The sequence below is a fragment of the Callithrix jacchus genome, chromosome 10 (genome assembly GCF_049354715.1).
Source record: "Callithrix jacchus isolate 240 chromosome 10, calJac240_pri, whole genome shotgun sequence".
NCBI lineage: Eukaryota > Metazoa > Chordata > Mammalia > Primates > Cebidae > Callithrix > Callithrix jacchus.
The window spans coordinates 34333224-34340990 of NC_133511.1; the positions used below are offsets into that span (position 1 = coordinate 34333224).

The 7767-nt window shown below is 40.6% G+C and overlaps 1 pseudogene; it reads right to left on the minus strand.

The window, feature by feature from the left end:
- Positions 1–3019: 3019 nt before the first annotated feature.
- LOC100390655 (DNA (cytosine-5)-methyltransferase 3A pseudogene) lies at positions 3020–7456 on the minus strand (annotated as a pseudogene).
- Positions 7457–7767: the final 311 nt, after the last annotated feature.

The window sequence follows — 7767 nt, forward strand, 5'->3', positions numbered from 1 at the left end:
TGTTGAAAAGACATCATATACTTTTGATGCATGTAATTTGTTAGAAATGTTTCTTACAAACGTCATCTTCCACTCTGTGACTTGCATTTTTATGTTTTAATTGTACCTTTTGATTAAAAGAAGCTCTTCATTTTAATAGAGTCAATTTATAAATTGTTTTTCTTTATGATTAGTGCTTCTGTATACTATTTAAGAAATTGGCCAGACTCAGTGGCTCAAGCCTATAATCCTAGCACTCTGGGAGGCACAGGCAGGTGGATCACCTGAGGTCAGGAGTTTGAGACCAGCCTGGCCAAATGGTGAAATCCCATCTCTACTAAAAAAACACTAAAATTAGCTGGGTGTGGTGACACTCACCTATAATCCCAGCTACTCAGGAGGCTGAGGATGGGGAATCACTTGAACCCAGGAGGTGGAGGTTGCAGTGAGTTGAGATCGCACCACTGCACTCCAGCTTGGGCGACAGAGCAAGACTCCATCTCAAAAAACAAACAAACAAAACAAACAAAAAAAGAAATCTTTGTCTACTCTATGGTCATAGAGATATTCTCCTATGTTTTCTTCTAAAAGCACTATTGTTTCACTGTTTATATTTACGTGCATATATGTTTGCATGCAACATTGTACATATACACATGCATACACATGTTTGTATATGTATACACATGCATACATATGTTTATATCTGGAATTCAGTTTTGTGGCTGCTATGAATTAGGAGTAAAAGGTGGGTTTTTTTTGTTTGTTTGTTTTTTGTTTGAGATGGAGTCTCACTCTGTTGCCAGGCTGCTGGAGTTCAGTGGCGCGATTTCGGCTCACTGCAACCTCCGCCTCCTGGGTTCAAGCAATTCTCCTGCCTCAGCCTCCCAAGTAGCTGGGATTACAGGCGCATGCTACCACGCCCAGCTAATTTTTGTATTTTTAGTAGAGACAGGGTTTCACCATGTTGGCCAGGGTGGTCTCGATCTCTTGATTTCAGAATCTGCCTGCCTTGGCCTCCCAAAGTGCTGGGATTACAGGTGTGAGCCACCACGCCCTGCCAAGGGTGTGTTTTTAAAAATGTGAATTTCCAACCCATCCAGCATCATTTGTTGAAAAGACTGTTCTTTCTCCAGTGCACATGATTGTCTACGTTCTTTTGAAGAGTAGTTCTTTGATAATGTCATCAGTTTCTTAAAATAATCGGTCTGTTTAGTTTTTCTGCCCTGTCTTGCATCATTTAAACTTTGTTAACAAAATTTGCACACATACAGAAAGTAGATTCAACATTAAGAATTTACCATCTTCATCTTTTTGTTTTTGATAAAGTATTTCGCAGCAAATTCTAAAATACGTATCATTTTACTACTACATATTTTACACATATCTCAAAAGTTATGGCCATTTTCTTATAAAAGCACAATACCATTATGATATTAACATAATTAGCAATTATTCATTGGTATTACATAAAACTTTGACAATAATAAAATTTCCTTGTTGGTCTAAAAATGCCTCTTTAGAGTTGACTTTTTCGAATTTGCATTTAGATCAGCTACACACATCACTTTTGTTTATCTTCTATTTCTTTGAGTCCTGAAGACTGCCCTTGCATTTTTCTCTTCCTGCTGGTGCTGACTTAGGAAGAAGCTGGGAATCTTTTCCTGTAGAGTATCCCACATTATGTCTGCTGCTTTGTGGTGTCATTTAATTTGCCCTGTTTTCTGCATTTTCTTAAATAGACATTAGCTGTAAAACATTGATGAGATATATAGACACATGTTTTGGCAAAAAAAAAAATTGCCTCACAGTTGTCTCACTTTTAGTGATGCCTAGATTGGTGGGTTTAGGTGGCAGTAGCCTAATTTTTTCATTGTAAATTTCTTTATCAAACTTCAACATAGTGGTTTCATCCATTGTTTATCATATCTGAAATCAATTGTTTCCTTAAGTGAGATTAGAGAAGGCTGATTTGTGATTCTGTCATTCTTTTGACATTAATCAGCTGAAATTCTTAATAAATATTCCATCATTTATGAGAATTATTTGCTTACTCTGAAACACAGGTCTAAGTAACTTGTCTAAGCTTTGAAGTGACAGAGCTGAGATTCATTCAAGTCTATTGGATTTTCATGCCCTGATCTTAACTATTGTGCATTTCCAGATAAACCATAATGTACTTAATAAATATGATATTGGCCAGAAATATAGGGTATTTCCAGTTTTTGTTATAAGCAATGCTGCAGTAAATAACTGCATGTATATGATTAGGCACAAGATTACTTGCTGGCTTATTTCCTTAGGAAAATTGATAAACATTTATTGGGCCAAAGAAACATTTACAAAATGAAATTTTTGTATTTCTCTTGACTTAAGAATTATTCTAAAAGTTAACAAAAATCCATTTTGTGTATTTTCAACCCTGACTATTTTCTTTTTGAGACAGTCTTGCCCTGTCTCCCTGGCTGAAGTACAGTGTCATGATCTCGGCTTACTGCAAACTCCAGCTCACTGCAACCTTTGCCTCCCGGGTTCAAGTGATTCTTCCACCTCTACCTCCTGTGTAGCTGGGATTACAGGCTGCGCCACCATGCCTGGCTAATTTTTGTATTTTTAGTAGTGGCGGGGTTTCACTGTGTTGGCCAGGCTGGTCTAGAACTCCTGACCTCAGGTGATCCTCCCACCTCTGCCTCCCAAAGTGCTGGGATTGCAGGTGTGACCCACTGTGCCCAGCCTCTTGCTATTTTCTATAAAATTAAATTTTATTTCATTCTGGTTAGTAAATGGGGCCTATACACTTTCTGTGTTTTAAAAGTTACTTGGTTTTTGTGGCCTACTATATAATTAATGAAATCGTTTATTTATATTTATATAATATGTATTTGTTTTCTTTGTAGTATATAAAGTTTAGTATCTCTGAAATTAAACTTTTTACTTTTTATTATTAGGCTATATATCTTGTTATTCTAAAATCAATAAAAAGTTTAGAAAATAATTTTATTTTATTTTAGTTAGTTGTTTGTTTTTGTTTGTTGCCCATGCTGGAGTGTACTGGCACAATCTCAGCTCACTACAACCTCTGCTTCCTTGGTTCAAGTGATTCACTTGCCTTGACCTCTTGAGTAGCTGGGATTACAAGCCTGCACCACCATGCCTCACTAATTTTTATATTTTTAGTAGAGACAGGGTTTATCACCTTGGCCTCTCAAAGTGCTGGGATTACAAGCATGAGCCACTGCGCCATCCTAGAACATAATTTTAAATAAAAATTTTCCTTTCATTTTATTTTATTATTTTAGTGGGAAAATTTAAGGTGACAAAAAATAAATAAGTACAATTGCTAAGATCATCTTGAAAAAATTATTCTTTAAAATTGGATATGATTAAGGTAGTCACAACACTTACTTTCTCTTGTGGGAGTTAAACTTTTCTTTTTTTTTCACGTGGAAGCTGATGTTTTTACTCATCTCACTGTTTGAAAGCACCATTGTGAAGTCGGGTTGTACAGTAGTTAACAGTACCTTTTATATTATATATCTCATATCTATCATATATATACTGTAAACAAGAGGTAACAGTGGCTTCTAGAAACTGATTTTCTTCAAGGTTTCCTGTGTGGTAGGCACCTGAAATACTGTAGAAAAGTGTCTTGTGTGGTGTTCTTGTCTCCCTACTGCTAACTGGGTTCTGTTTTCCGTGACCAGGAATGGTGTGGGCATGACAGCTCAGTGGCAGGGAGGGAATGGGGCCACCTGAATGTCTCTCTCTGTCCATCTCCTGCTTGTGCTCCTATTTGATCAGGCTAGAGACAAAAAAAGATATACAGTAAAAAAACAAACAAACAAAAACCCAGTATACAGATTTCTATAGAATTTCCTTTTTTCCTCTCTCCCACCTTTCTTCTGCAAGGTATTGTTACTGTTTTCTGTTACTGGTTTTTGCGGAAATAACCTTGTTTCAGTCACAGCAAGAAACAAAACCCAAACAAACAGAAAACCCCTCTGAAAACAGTGGAAAACAAAAGGTCTGACCGGGAAAAAAAGAAAAAAGGGAGCGGGAAGGGGAGGAAGGGAAGGGAGCTTGGTTTTGTTTTTAAATAGGACTGAAGAATAACATTGAAAAATCAGGAGATGATGTCCATCCCTTTTCGCAAGGCAAAGCCCTCCGGTATTTCCACCTCTGTGGTTTTTGTTTTAAATTCCTTTTTCTCTTCTGGGTGCTGTTATTTCTCTCCATCCTCACGTTCTTTGTGTTTTATTATGTTTTGTGTTTTTTTGTTTGTTTAACTTTGTATTGCTACCTCAGTTTGCCCCCATGTCCCTCGCACACACGCAAAATACTCCTTCAACGGAGTGAAGAGGTGGCGGTTGACTGGCACACTCCACGACCGGCCCAGCAGTCGCTGCCTCACCAAGTGGCTCATGTTGGAGACTTCAGTATAGTGGACAGGCAAATTAAATACCCTTTCCATTTCAGTGCACCATAGGATGTCCTCTTCCTCATTCATGAAGACGGTGAATTGCTGGTATTTGCCTTGCTTTATGGAGTTTGACCTTGTAGTAATGGTCCTCAGTTTGCTGAACTTGGCTATCCTTCCATGCTCCAGACACTCCTGCAGCTCCAGCTTATCATTCACAGTGGATGTCAACAGCCTGTTCATACCGGGAAGGTTACCCCAGAAGTAGCGGGCCCTGTGTGCAGCTGACACTTCTTTGGAATCAATCATCACAGGGATGGACTCAAGAAATCGCAATATGTCCCTCTTGTCACTAACGCCCATGGCCACCACATTCTCAAAGAGCCAGAAGAAGGGGCGATCATCTCCCTCCTTGGGCCGCATGCCACGCAATAGGTGGTAGAACTCAAAGAAGAGCAGGCCAGTGTCCTCATAGAGGCCCTGGTGAACAGGGTTGACAATGGAGAGGTCATTGCAGGGACTGCCCCCAATCACAAGATCGAATGGGCCCCACTCCTGGATATGCTTCTGTGTGACGCTGCGGACATCCCCGACGTACATGATCTTCCCCTGGTGCCGCACCATGCCCACTGTGATGGAGCCCTCACACACCTCAGAGGCAATGTAGCGGTCCACCTGAATGGTCCAAGTCCTTCAGCACCAGAAGCCCTGTAGCAATTCCATCAAAGAGAGACAGCACTGAGATGGGCTTCCTCTTCTCAGCTGGGACAGGTGGGTAAACCTTTGGAGGGTTAAATACCTGGTCGTGGTTATTGGCAAAGAACATCTGGAGCTGGGAGGGCCAGTTGTCTCACTGCTGCAGCAGCCCGTAGGTGCCCTTGTGCCCACACATGTAGCAGTTCCAGGGGTCTTCCTTAATGGCTGCCTGGGCAGCCCCCAGCCCCACCAAGAGGTCCACACATTCCCCACAAAAGCACCTGCAGCAGTTGTTCCCGCACATGAGCACCTCTCGGCCCCCACAGCAGATGGTGCAGTAGGACTGATAGCCATCATCGTTGTACCAGTATGCACACTCCAGAAAGCAGTTCTTGCAGTTTTGACACATTCCTCCAATGAAGAGGGGGTGTTTCAGGGTGATGTTGAGGCTCCCACAGGAGATGCAGATGTCCTCGATGTTCCAGAACTTCTGCCACACCTCGTACACCAGCCGCTCTCTTGTGTGCTCATCGATGATCTCTCTGACCTTGGGCTTCTCCATTGTGCTCTCCCAGGGCTTTTTGGTTGGTGGAGGTGGTGCGTAGGCAGCTGCCTCAGGTTCCACCCACATGTGCGTATACACTTCTCTGTAGGGCTTCTTTTCCTCTTCTGGTGGCTCCAGGCCCTTGGGACCAGAGGGCTGGAAGCTCCCCAGAGCCCATTCAGTCATCTGCTTGTTTTGCACCTCCATGGCCTTGGTAGTGTCACTCTTGTCGCTGTCGTGGCACACTGGGAACAGCTTCTCCTCATGGCTGGTGGCCACCTGCAGGACCTCAAAGATGGCTTTGCTGTACATGGGCTGCTTGTTGTACGTGTCCTGGTGGAACGCACTGCAAAACGAGCTCAGCGGCATCAGCTTCTCAACACACACCACTGAAAACTTGTCGTCTCCGAACCACATGACCCAGCGGGTGTCTTCAGCTGCTGGGCTCCGGCCCGTCATCCACCAAGACACAATGCGGCAGCCACCAGGAGAAGCCCTGCAGTTTTCCCCACACCAGCTTCCCAATGCCAAAGCCCAGGCCGTCCTCACACTCCGGCTCATCATCGCCTGCTTTGGTGGAATTCTTGTCCCCAGCATTGGCCCCCAAGGGCTCCAGTGTGTTGGCCACAGTGGGGGATGCAGGGTCAGTGGGCTGCTGCACAGCAGGAGGGTTGGACTCCTCCACCTTCTGAGACTCCCGGGAGCCCTGGTTTTCTTTCACGGCATCCATTACTGCAATGACCTTGGCTTTCTTCTCAGCCGGTAGGGCCAGGTGCAACCCCTCTGCTGTAGTGCTCAGGTGTGAGCCCGGCCCTGAAGCTCTGGAAGTAACTGTACGGCTCTTATCTCTTTAATTAATTAAATTTACAACTGTGTTTATTGAATACTTCTCAGGGTTATATATCATATTTGACTCTGGAGATAAAATCTTGGGCAAGATAAAATAAATTCCTGCCTTCGTGGAGATTATCTAGAGTAAATATTGGTGTGCAATGAATAATTAATGTATAATTTTGCAATGTTTATTCTTTTTGTTTCCATTTTATGTTTTACTTCATAGGACTGAAATTAATTGGCATTTTATCTCATTTTAACCTCAGTGTCTTTATTAAGTATAGAAGCAGCTACTGTTTTGGAGTAGATGTTATCTGTCATATAAAGAAAAATAATCTTATTTCCTGTTTAAGATTTTGTTTTATCTTACAAGAGTTATGCATTCAATTTTAACAATGTTTTGGTACTGGGGTCCTCATGTGGCTTTATCCTTTCTTACTAGAGTATTTTATGTATAATAATAATAATTTTCCAAGTGTTGAGCTGTCTTTAAATTAACATGAGGCTAATCTAGTAATTTAATTTACTCTTATAATTTGTTCCCTGTACATTCTTTAGGATTTATGTATCTAAAATTTGTTGCCTGTTCCCCAAGCCTTCTTGTGGAAATAGAAGCCTCATGACGGCAGGGATTTTTTTTTGGTTTGTGTTGTATATGATAATATTCCTGGTTCTCGTAATAGTACCTGGCACATAGTAAGTGATCAAAACGTATAACTGAATGATATCAGTTGGGTCTGTATTTTTCTCTATTGTTTTTCAGTTCTCACATTAACTTTATATAATTAATTTAATAATTTGTTAGTTTGATTTATATGTTATGAGTTATACAGCATGGAACTTTGGAATTTGATTTCTGTAATCAAAAAATAATTTAAGAGTGGTGCAGCTTTTATGTACACAAAAATAATTTGCTAAAAAGTCATTTTTGGTGGTGGAGTTGGTACAGGGGTCATGTGTGGAGAATAACTAATTTTCTTCTACACTTTCTATTAATAATTTAATTGAATTTTCTATTTATATTCAAATTGGTAATTTCCATTTTTTAGAAACAATTTTCTGTTTACTAGAGATTTCTAATTTCTTTGTATACAATTTTGCATAATATTCCATGAATTATTTTAACAGCCTTCACCGTGTTTGGCCTATCCCTTTTTAATTTCCAATTTCTTGTTTGCTGTTTTCCTCTCTTTAATTTTTTTATCATATTTTGAGGATCCTGGATTTCTTGCAAAATATCTTAGGTAACGTGTTTTTTTTTTCGTTGGAGACCTTTGTTCTGAGTTGTTTCTTTCTG